This window comes from Macrobrachium rosenbergii, chromosome 34 (genome assembly GCF_040412425.1).
Source record: "Macrobrachium rosenbergii isolate ZJJX-2024 chromosome 34, ASM4041242v1, whole genome shotgun sequence".
NCBI lineage: Eukaryota > Metazoa > Arthropoda > Malacostraca > Decapoda > Palaemonidae > Macrobrachium > Macrobrachium rosenbergii.
Genome location: NC_089774.1, coordinates 7186840 through 7199289, shown reverse-complemented (window position 1 = coordinate 7199289; position 12450 = coordinate 7186840). Strand labels below are relative to the sequence as shown.

The window sequence follows — 12450 nt, the reverse complement described above, 5'->3', positions numbered from 1 at the left end:
GACCTTACTTTGCAAGATAATATACCTTTAAACATATACTCAGTAAAGGCTTAATAATAATAATAATAATAATAATAATAATAATAATAATAATAATAATAATAATAATAATAATAATGAAGAGTAGAAACCTCAACTTTTAAGCTCTCTAAAGATTTTAATATTTTATTTTTACAAAAAATAGATTCTGTATTTTCACTGCTTTGCTATATAATAATAATAATAATAATAATAATAATAATAATAATAATAATAATAATAATAATAATAACGATTTTCCGTGGTTATTTTCCTAAATCGTTCCAACAGGTAATCTTAATATCTTCAGGAATTACCCAAGACTGTATCAACAAACCCCTCTCTCTCTCTCTCTCTCTCTCTCTCTCTCTCTCTCTCTCTCTCTCTCTCTCTCTCTCCTCCCTTCTTCCTGCTTTACAATGAGGACTCCTGTGCCCCTGCTGCCACTACCCCCTGGGGGGGGGGGTGGGAAACTGTACCTCCTAGGGGTGGTATATACCCCTGGGAGGATATCTACCCCCTGGGGTGGGGTCTCCCTCACCCCCTCAGGGCATACGTAACCTCTACCCTTAAGTCTCCGTCGCCCCAGGGGCATTATAACCCCATTCCCCCTAGGGTATATATCACCTGGGGCATGTATGACACGCTCAATTAACGACCGACGCTGGGCTGAAGGGGGCACACTTCTTTGGGCCTGGGCATGGCCTGGGCAGGAGGAGGAGGAGGAGGAGGAGGAAGAAGAAGGCTTCTTTGGGCATCTTTTTTCTTTTAGATGAGAAACATTACAGGGCTTTAGACATTCAACATTAAGTTCACACCTGGTATTATTATTATTATTATTATTATTATTATTATTATTATTATTATTATTATTATTATTATTGGCCTGACGAATTTGATCTGAAATAAAAGCTGCATAAACGGGAACAAGGTTAAGTTGAAGAAGTTGGACAGCCAAGTACATAGGTTAGGGAAGAGTTCTAACAGATGAAAGGTAAAAAGAGTTTGAGTCTACAGTGCGCCACGCCAGTACGCGTCGCAGGCATTTCTTAAATGTAGGAGATAAAAAGGAAATTTCCAACGCATAATGATGATAAGACGAAGTTGGGAGAAGATAAAACGTCGGATAAGAGAGAGAGAGAGAGAGAGAGAGAGAGAGAGAGAGAGAGAGAGAGAGAGAGAGAGACCCGGGGAACACTCGGTTCCCAGATGGTGGCACCCTCAGGCTGTGCCCAGGGGCATGAGTGAGAGAGACACACACACACGCACGCACACACACACACTCTGATGTTAGTACGCACTAACGACAGGCGAATTCATATATATAATAATATATTTATGAAATCCCACGTTCTTGTGCTTTGCGTGCAGGCTGTGTGGAGCGCAATTAGTGCCAAGGGTATTTGTGGGTTTTTGAAATATTACGGCCTCGGTACCCTGACCGAAATTGGGTATACCTTTAGCGTTGAAAAATAATTGATTGGTGTTTCGCTGCTTCGCTAAATTTTATATTTATTTATTTTTTTGGTCAGTCATTATCTGAAGGAGTTTTCGTTATAGATTATATATGGATGGGGAACCTTTATATTATATATATATATATATATATATATATATATATATATATATATATATATATATATATATATATATATATATATTCCAAAATATTAAGCCAAATGTTCCTCTTAATATCGAATTCACTTTGCCTTTGAAATAACTTTCTTTTCAAAGGAATTTTATAAGATATTTACATCTGCCCACGCCAGGAATCGAACCCTATACCGTATAGGGGACAGACACTTATATATAACTCCTTTGGGCATGAGCCATGCCCTAGATAAAGGGAATTTCGTATCAATGGGTATTTGTGGCATAATATTTATGGGTATGTATAAGAAAGTCACGTGACAACTGTCAAATTATAATACGTCATCACATCTCTCCACGTACCCTCCTCTCTCTCTCTCTCTCTCTCTCTCTCTCTCTCATTTCAACACAGAGGTCAACCACAGGTCAAAAGTGCGTCCGGGTAGCGCGCAGGTGTCTTACCTGTTTAACAAGGTGGGGGAGAGGGTCAGGTGGTCCCCTTATTTTTTAAATTGGGGAGAGAAAAAATCGGCGAAGGGGGAGTGAGTGGTCTTCCTCATTGGTCAGTTTCAGTGGATGTTGGGTGGTTGTGTATGGAGGTATACATTTTATACACACATACACACTGGATGCTGGTATTATCTAGCGTGTATGCTTTTGTATACAGACATACATTTATACACACTGGATGCTGGTTTTATCATCATTTGTATGCCCATACATGCAGAAGTATATCTATACACACATGTATATTAGAAAATATACTATGTCCTATTCTTATTATAAGAAATAACCCCATAATATATCAACAGAAGTACAAAGGTAATTTATCATCACATGTATACCCTTTTATACACATACATTTTATACATACATGTATATTAGAAAATAAACTATGTCCTATTGGTCACTAAAATCATACATAACACACCTTTGCATTAACATTCAGAAATGTTTCGAATCGCAGCGTAATGCGATAGTCTGCTTCCTTAACTAGTGTCGATAACCTCTCTCTCTCTCTCTCTCTCTCTCTCTCTCTCTCTCTCTCTCTCTCTCTCTCTCTCTCTCTCTCTCTCCAGAGAACATCTGTCATCCGCCACCACTGTGTTGTGTTTCCAAGGTCTTGTCTCCTGGAAGCTGGTAGACATTCGTAACTGTACTCTGCTTTTCTTTAAATCTTTTTTTTTTTTTTTCACTCCAGTCGCTCGTTTTGTGCCACATGAACGCGCGCACAAGACTCTCGAGGTGTTTTGCATGTCTCCAAGCATTGATTTTCGAGACGAGATGGGATTCCTCGTTGCCAGTCATGTGTTAAATCACGGCAAGAAGTTTTGGTTTCTTTTTGTCGAGTGGTTTATGAGGTGTGGAATGGAATATCAGAATTTTATTGTATTTTTATTATTTTTATTATTTTTCAAGTGAATAACATTCTTTTGGAAGGATGGAAAAAAAGGCCATCTATTTAGAAGGCATGATTCAGCACAATTTAATTCGTAAGTCTGGTTTGAATATATGTAAAGTGGGTTCTATATATAATGAACCCCGTAGGGGGAGTGATGACTTCAGTGCACCTAGCTGCAACCCCTTTCATTCCTTTTACTGTACCTCCGTTCATATTCTCTTACTTCCATCTTACTTTCCAGCCTCTCTAACAATTGATTCACAGTGGAACTGCTTTGAGGTTTTCCTCCTGTTACACCTGTCAAACCTTTCCACTGTCAATCTCCCTTTCAGCGCCAAATGACCTCTTAGGTCCCAGTGCTTGGCCTTTGGCCAAAATTCTCATTCCATTCCTATATATATAATGAAACATGATTTTTTAAATTTTACTTTTTAATCTCGACGCATTTTGCCCATATATTCTCCTCCTTTGGGACGGTTCTTCCTCGTATATATTGGACAATCTGAAAACGTTTCCACTTTCACTTATATCCAGACTTCTATTCACTTCTATTTCCACTTCACTTAAGACTTAGGTCTCCGAAAACTCCTTTTTTATCCTCGAAGATATTCTCTTATGTACGTAGGTTCATTTGTTTGCCTATTACTCGTTTTTTTTTCTGTAACTTGTGTTGTTGCATATGATTACGAGTGATTGAAGTTCTCTGTCACTTCTAGTTCTGCTCAGACTTGGTCTTTATCGCCAGAGGCTCTTGTTTCAGTCCTAAAGTACTTCAGCTTAATCTGATAACTAGTTAGATTGAATGTGTAAATTGATATTCCTGTCTTCAAGGTTAGTGGGTGCGTAAGTTTACAATGGTTGGTTTGTCGGTCGCGTTTTCTGACTTGAAATAAATATACAATAGTGGACGGAAGATATAGATAGGTAGGTAGAGTTGAGAGAGAGAGAGAGAGAGAGAGAGAGAGAGAGAGAGAGAGAGAGAGAGAGAGAGAGAGAAATGTTTTCTTTAAACGTGTTAGTTCACAATGTAGCTTTCTTTAAACGTGTTATATATATATAATATATATATATATATATATATATATATATATATGATATATATATATATATATATATATATATATATATATATATATATATATTATATTCGATTAGCTAACTTAGGAAACGTTGTCATTCCAAAGTTACGTGATGAAAACCAGGACTTCTTGTTCTCAGCTAATCTTTTGGGATGAGGTTGCTAGACCATGCTTCTCCATCTTAACGTTGACTCACTATGGTCAGCTCAATACCACGCACGATTTCTTTTCTTCACTCTATGTCATCGCACTAGTATCTCTCTTTCTTCTTGTGATTCGAAGTCAGGTCACCTCCTAGTGGTCAGGAGGTCACGAATGGTGGCCTCGCCAGGTCTTTGTTAACCCAAAGGTTATGTGAAGTTGATAGGGAAAGCAAAACATCCTATGAAGAAAACTAATATAAATACATACATACATACATTAACATTTTATAACCAGCCTTCACCTGCCAATATAACCGACACGTCTCTTCTGATCGTTGCAAAAAGAAACTGCCCCTTGGGCTGAATTCAACACCGGAAATTGAACCAACAGTCAGTCGGTGGCCATACTCTTCCAGCCTTCGAGAACTGTCAAATTGGCCTTCAGACCTCTTTGGTCCTAAAAATAGCGGCAGGACGAGGCGGCGTTTCTTTGACAGACAATTGGGCAATTTCCGAGCGTAATTAAGTTATTTGTGACTCTAAAAAAAATGCAAAAACAGTTTGGAAAGTTTCCTTGTTTTTCTGAAGGGATTTTATCTGTGTGAGGTCTCTGGAAGTACTTATGGACGGATTGTATATAATTTTTTGTTTACGTGATATAGTTAATTAAGCAGTTGGGAGAAAGTGTAGAGGTATATAGAAGTGGCAAAAAAGGTCTCAGTAGGTGAAAGGATGGAGCAGTATATTTCGAGGTTATTTGGTCACGTAGGATGATAGCATTGGTAAAAGATTGTTTGTTCCCAAAGTGTGAGCGTGGGTGGGGGACTAGGCATAATGGTGCTTTGTGTGGTGTTGGCGTTTGGGAACAAACCCAAGGATTTTGATAAATGAGGTTCTTATATTTTCAACCTATGAAGTGGCCAGTTTTTCGTAACAGCCCAATTGGATGCTGTGTACATGAAGTACTTTCTTTGTACAATAGTGTTCAAAGAAATTAGCAGTACCCTGCTAGTTGATACTGAAGATATTGTTTTTTCAGTAATTGCAAGCGGGTGGGTTGTGTAGACGCATTCTGAAATGTTAGGTGTTTGGTGAATATTCACTTATGGCCACATAGTTAGTGATATATAATTAAAGAGTTAGCATTCACATTGCCCTAATGTCACTCTTCCCAATTATTGCAAAAATGTGTTGACTTTGACGCTTATCAATTGCAAGAGTGTCAGACATTATAGTTGTTTTTATTTTTCTGTAAAAGAAAACTATTGAGGTGGCTATCTGTCTGTCTGTCTGTCAGCCCTCAGATCTTAAAAACTACTGAGGCTAGAGGGCTGCAAATTGGTATGTTGATCATCCACCCTCCAATCATCAGACATACCAAATTGCAGCCCTCTAGCCTCCTCAGTAGTTTTTATTTCATTTAAGGTTAAAGTTAGCCATGATCGTGCGTCTGCCAACGATATAGGTGCCAACAGCACAGGCCACCACCGGGCCGTGGCTGAGAGTTTCATGTAGCATTATACGCTGTACAGAAAACTCGATTCTTGTGAATAATAATAATAATAATAATATTAATAATAAGTGTACATTGCATATCTCAAGTTAGTGGTATTATTCTTTTTGGTATAATTTTGAATCAGTTGTCTGACTTCCTGTAATCATGAACTTCAGTTAACGGTAGCATGTTTGGTCTCTCTCTCTCTCTCTCTCTCTCTCTCTCTCTCTCTCTCTCTCTCTTCTCTCTCTCTCTATTGTTTAGTTATGTGGGAGTCTCACCACTCGCCTGAGCGTGTCCCTTTGGAGTTGTGGGGAAGGGGGGGAGGTCTCTCGCCCTCCCCACCCCTCCCCATACCCATACCCCCCTATTCGAGATCTGTACTCCCACCTGGTGTCACCGCCTGGGGTCAACAGGTGAAAAGGACAGGCCAAGCGGACGGTGGTGGTGGCGTCGCTACTCCCACCGGAAGTACCTCAGGGTAAGCTTCTTCTACCCCGCCATATTGTTTGCTGATCTGGTCCTTAGATAGAGCTGGGGCTGCTGTGCTGTGCTCGCTCTCTCTCTCTCTCTCTCTCTCTCTCTCTCTCTCTCTCTCTCTCTCTCTTCCTTAGGTGTAATCTCTTTTTATCCCTCTCTCTCTCTCTCTCTCTCTCTCTCTCTCTCTTTCTCTCCTCTATGTACGAATCCTCTTTTTTTTTTTTACATCCGTGTCGTCTCTCTCTCTCTCTCTATTTATCCTCTCTCTCTCTCTCTCTCTCTCTCGTTATGTATATGATAGCATGCGATCAGGAAGTGCAGATTCTACGGGAGTTAATGTCTTCTCTCAATATCAAGTTCGATCTAAATGAATATTTCTGCTATTGATAATTCATTATGACCCAATAGAAATATCGCAATTATTCATCCATTGGTATTTTCCCTGTTTCCCAATCACTTCTGATTTAGCTAATCTAACTTATAACACCACCCATTTGAAATCTAACTTAGAGAACTTAAGTACAATTCATGCCAAAGTTAACTAAGGTAATATAGTGAGCTAAGGGTAATTATCTTTGTTGATGGTGAGATGAGATGTATCTGTACTATAGAATCTTAAAAAGATTAGTTATTGTATAATATCAACTGTATTTTGTTCTATTTTCAGATAAGGTGGACTAAAGATCAGTTGAAACAGCCTTTCTTCTGTGGAGAGTGAAGGTAGGTAGATGATTTTGGTGTAATTTCGTACAAAGATACTTGTTAAGTTTTTGATGAATTTGGTGTAATTCCATATAAAAATACTCGTTAAGTTTTTCTTAAATGTTTGGGTACCTGAATGCAGAATTTTGCAATGTTTTTGGGCTGAATGGAGTGATTAACCATTTTCTTATGTTGGGCAAATAATAAATATACTTTAAGCATAGATCAGTTTCTTTTTTATTTTATAAAATAATATAATAGGTTTTTAATAATGATATCCATATTTTTATTCATTACATACGTAAACTAATATCTTTGTTGTTGTAGTTTTGTATCATGTAAAAATATTCATAAGCTAAATCCAAATACTAAATCCTATTTTTCGAGGACTAGAAGCAACAGGGCAAATTCAAGAAGGATAAAAATCCTTACGGTTATGATACAGGAAGAACCAGATTCCAGGGAAGGCTTTGTGCACAAATGCTAATGTGAATAAGACCAGTGGGGACCAGGTGCGCCAGATGGCTTAGTGATGTCAGTTTTGATGTCAGCTGTGATGTCAGTTTTGATGTTACTTTTGATGCCACTTTTGATGTCACTTTGATGTCAGGTTTTGATGTCACTTTTGATGTCAGCTTTGATGTCAAATTTGATGTCACCCTTTGATGTCACTTTTGATGTCAAGTTTTGTCGCCAAGTTTTGATGTCAAGTTTGATGTCAAATTTGATATCAACTTTGATGTCACTTTTGATGTCAAGTTTGAAGTCAACTTTGATGTCACCTTTTGATGTCAATTTTGATGTCAAGTTTTGTCGCCAAGTTTTTATGTCAACTTTGATGTCAGCTTTGATGTCACATTTGATTTTAACTTCTATGTCACCTTTGATGTCACCTTTTGATGTCAACTTTGATGTCAAATTTGATAGCAAGTTTGATAGCAAGTTTGATGTCACCTTTTGATGTCCTCTTTGATGTCACTTTTGATGACACCTTTGATAGAATAGTGAGAAGTGCAGGTGAGGTACCATTAATTAATCTCCGGCACAAAAAGAGCAGTTAAGTAGAAAGCCTTATCTATGTAATTAATCATTTAATATTGATTTTAAAATTATTACTGATTTTACTATTGACGAAATTCAAAAAATTCTTTAAGAGTAGGTTTGAATTATATTAAGGGAATGGAGAAAAAAATAATTCTAATTTCCAACAGAAGGAATTTAGTTTAGTGTGTATTAAAGGCTTATTATTCAGGAAGTTTAACCTGGCGTCAGTCTAGCTTGATAATATTCATACAATTAAAAATATGAACAGTTGACAAAGTAGGTTGTACAGTAATCACAAATAAGACCTGTTATTTATTTAAAGCTGATAGACGTTTTAAATGGCGCTAACACTCATGTAAAATTATGAAATATCGTTCTTAGCAGCCTGTCAGTTTGATTTCAACAAGAGAATACAAGTTTTCATAAATGATAATTGTAGGAAAGGATGTTAGAGGAATTGTTATACTTATAGTAAGGTAAGAGGGCTTGTATCGTTACCTAAGATTCTCAGTGAATTTAGAAAGAATTTTTGGGGTCCATTTGAATCCTACCATGGATTTCAGAGATTAGATTAACTAAAACGAGCATAAAGGTACTACGTACATTCTAGATAGTTTCATTATATAAAAATATATCTATGAATTTGATATCTTAATGTCCACACCTTGGAACAAGTAGGGTGTCACATAGCAAAGATTTACAAAACTATATGTAAGGAGATTCATGGATGTAACGATTCTGATCTCGAGTTGAATCTCACAAGATACTCACAAAGAACCTTTAAAATGGGTGAGGAAGGGATTGGCCCACCTAAAATTCCACGTAGAGATTGTAGCGAGCGCCGAATGGGATAGGGCGAAGCCTCATTGGAAAAGAGAATAGCCGTGTTATCGATTTAATAAATTCCAGAGTCATTTGCATACGTCGTGACCGGGCCATAAAGGATATAATTTCGGGGTGCTGTGATTTCCTTGACCTGAGAGCTTGCCGACGACGCTGGAATCTCTGAAAGCGTCGTTATTATTAATAAGGAAATTTATAGACGGGAGAGAATTCGTAATTATAGGAATACGTCTTCCGTGATTGGTTCTGCCGGCTCTGTTGTTACCAATTCACAGGTAAACCCCTGGGTTACCTTTCCAGCAGGTGAATCGTCATTATTGTTATTAATTTTCAACACCAGTTATTCCTGTGCTTTGTCTTTCACAAATCTCCACTCATCTCCAGCCTACCGACAAGTGAATAAGTACGATAATCCCCCATAGTATCTCAGAGGATTTTAGTGGTTTGTTATGAGTTTATACTATTATATTTTTCTTATTTAAATAAGTAGTGTAATTGTACGCTAACAGAGTTCGACTGTTGTGGGTCGCAGCTGGTATTTGCAACGATCCTTCAGCCACTAGCTGCAACCACTTTATAGCCTTTTACTTTATCTCCATTCCTGCATCCTCTCTTCAATCTTGCTGTCCAACCCCTCTAACTATCTGTTAGTGCAGTTGTGGGATTTTCTCTCCGTTACACTTTTAGGTCCTTATGCTCTCTCTCTCTCTCTCTCTCTCTCTCTCTCTCTCTCTCTCTCTCTCTCTCTCTCTCTCTCTCAGTCTTGAACCTGACCTAGCAATCCATCAATTACTATTCTTCCCTGCGAGGGAGGAATCTCTCTCCACCAATCACCTCCAAACCTTTGAATGAATAATGGAGCGAATCCGATCTCGAAGACCGTAATTAAGAGTACCTTATTAGCTTCGTTAATTAGTCGTTGCTAAATGTTTCGTCCTTTTCTCTCTCTCTTTTTTTTTTAGTGTACTCTCGTTTTTTTTTAATTGGGTTAATTACTGGTTTTTAATAATACTTTAACCCCGCTCTTAGGGATTGTCACGCGTTGTATTTTGCGTTTAATATGGGACAGGTTTAGAGTACCTGTTTCCTCTATAGTTTTTTTTTTTTTTGAGGTTTTAGTTGCGTGCTTGATTGTTGCGTGTCTTCTTGCGTGTGTGTGTGTCTTGTTCGTGTGTTTGTGTGTTTGTGTGTGAGAGAGAGAGAGAGAGAGAGAGAGAGAGAGAGAGAGAGCACATAATTAACATTGAACCGTTTTATGCAAGATAAGTTGCACACTTGCGTGTGTGTGTGTGTGTGTGTGTGTTTGTGTGTGTGTGTGTGTGAGAGAGAGAGAGAGAGAGAGAGAGAGAGAGAGAGAGAGAGAGAAAATACGGCACATAATTAACATTGAACCGTTTTATGCAAAATAAGTTGCACACTTACGTGTGTGTGTGTATGTATATGTGTGTGTGTTTGTGTGTGTGTGTGAGAGAGAGAGAGAGAGAGAGAGAGAGAGAGAGAGAGAGAGAGAGAGAGAGAGAGAGAGAGAGAACGCAATTAATTGTGAACCGTTTCATGTAAAACAAGTTGCACACTTCTGAACTGTCTGGGCCCTAAAAGTGGTCTCTAGGGAAGCCCGAATTTCACAGCAAAAAATAAAAACAAGGAAAAAGACTGTTATTATTATTATTATTATTATTATTATTATTATTATTATTATTATTATTATTATTATTATTATTATTATTCAGAAGATGAACCCTATTCATATGGAACAAGCCGACAAAAGGGGCCATTGATTTGAAATTATTATTATTATTATTATTATTATTATTATTATTATTATTATTATTATTATTATTCTTATAATAAACCTTTAATTAATCTAGATTTCTAAAACACTCAAGGCTAATATGCCCCATAAATATTAAAAACACTACATTGATTTAGATTTTGAAATCGCTTAAGGATGATACAAACCACTATTAAGAGATATATATAGCCATGTCTTGTAAAAAGTAAGAAAAATGAGCCGATTTATAGGAATATTTTTAAAACTTGCTTTTAGGAAAAACGTGCTTCGGGTTGATGGGAAGACTATAGATCTTGTTGTCCGTTCGTGTGGTTAGGAGAGAGAGAGAGAGAGAGAGAGAGAGAGAGAGAGAGAGAGAACAATATCCCCTTTAAAAGCCAACATTAGTTTTACCAAAACAACTAAAATATTACCCGTTATATTTCATAACAGGTTGGTGGGAAAAAACGACACTAATTGAGAAGCGCCATTGATAACGAAAGTCCCCCAAAGTGACCAATATTTCATATCGTAATTGTAAACGATATTCATATTATCTCGTAACTATTGACGTATAAATATGGCGTAATTTCCATTTTAATTACACAGTATGCTTCTCGTGATGCGAGCATAAAGATGATACCTTTTCAAAAGAAATGGTTTCATTCAGTCACTACTCCTGTTTCTCTCTCTCTCTCTCTCTCTCTCTCTCTCTCTCTCTCTCTCTCTCTCTCTCTCTCTCTCTCTCATGTCGGTTGGTAATAAGGTTTAAGGATTAGACAGTTTATAGAAGAAAAAATGATAAGTTACCCTCTTGCTTGTATTTATTGTCTAGGAAAAGTTTATTATTATTATTATTATTATTATTATTATTATTATTATTATTATTATTATTATTATTCAGAAGATGAACCCTATTCATATGGAACAAGCCCACAATTATTATTATTATTATTATTATTATTATTATTATTATTATTATTAGTACTCTAAAATCATTTAATTATCAAAACTAGCTCCCACAGAGTAAGAGCCGTTTCTAACCAGGAGAGAATTGGAGGAAGATGATAAGAAATAATAAGTAAATATAGACAAACATATATATAACATATAAATGCAAATAAGGTGAAGTAATGCTTTATGATGCTTTAAAATAGACTTAAACGGGAGATAAACAAGATGAGATTGTGAAAATCTGTTCCTTGTAGATGGCAATTTCCCGTTTGACCTCTGACCCCTGAGTTGACCTTGGCTTTGACGCTTGGTGAATATCGTAAAATGGCCTCAAAGCTTCTTGAATGTGAGACTGAAACAAAATATGTTTGTGGAAATCTGAATTCCCATGTAACCTTTGACCCCAGGTTGACCTTGACTTTGACGTTTGAATTCACTACATATATCATTTAGTCCCCATGACCCCAGTTGATGTATATGAAGTCTTTCATCATCTAAAATATGAAATATATTAAATATACTATACATCAAGCAACTTTAATATTAGGATTTACAAGATTATCTGACATCGTGATGCAGTTATCACCGAATTATACATCTGAGGTCATAGGTCACTGGATTATTTCACGTGTTAATGCAAAGGTCACGTCTGTCGAATGATTGGATTTATTTTGTCACACAAATTATTTTGATGGGGCATTGAGTTCTCTAACGTGACAGTACAAAGGTTCTTGAATTATCGATAATAATACAGAGATTAAATACATTAGATTTTATTGGGTAATTGGCAATACAGGAATTAAAGCATTTGCTTGAAAGAAAAACAATATTCAGCCCCCTGTGGTCTCCTAAGATTCCATTCATTGTTGTAGTTTTGGTTTTTGAAAATATTGTTTTGAAACCTGTTTCATATAAGTACATTTCTCTTT

The 12450-nt window shown here is 36.8% G+C and overlaps 1 protein-coding gene across 2 annotated transcripts in view; it reads left to right on the top strand.

Moving 5' to 3' along the window:
- LOC136856144 (uncharacterized) overlaps nucleotides 1-12450 on the top strand; it is a 214928-nt gene that overhangs the window by 42588 nt on the left and 159890 nt on the right. For both annotated transcript variants that reach the window (XR_010858255.1, XR_010858254.1), the window contains exon 2: nucleotides 6875-6927. The gene's annotated coding sequence lies outside the window, so the exon portion shown is untranslated. The remainder of the gene's footprint in view (nucleotides 1-6874; nucleotides 6928-12450) is intronic.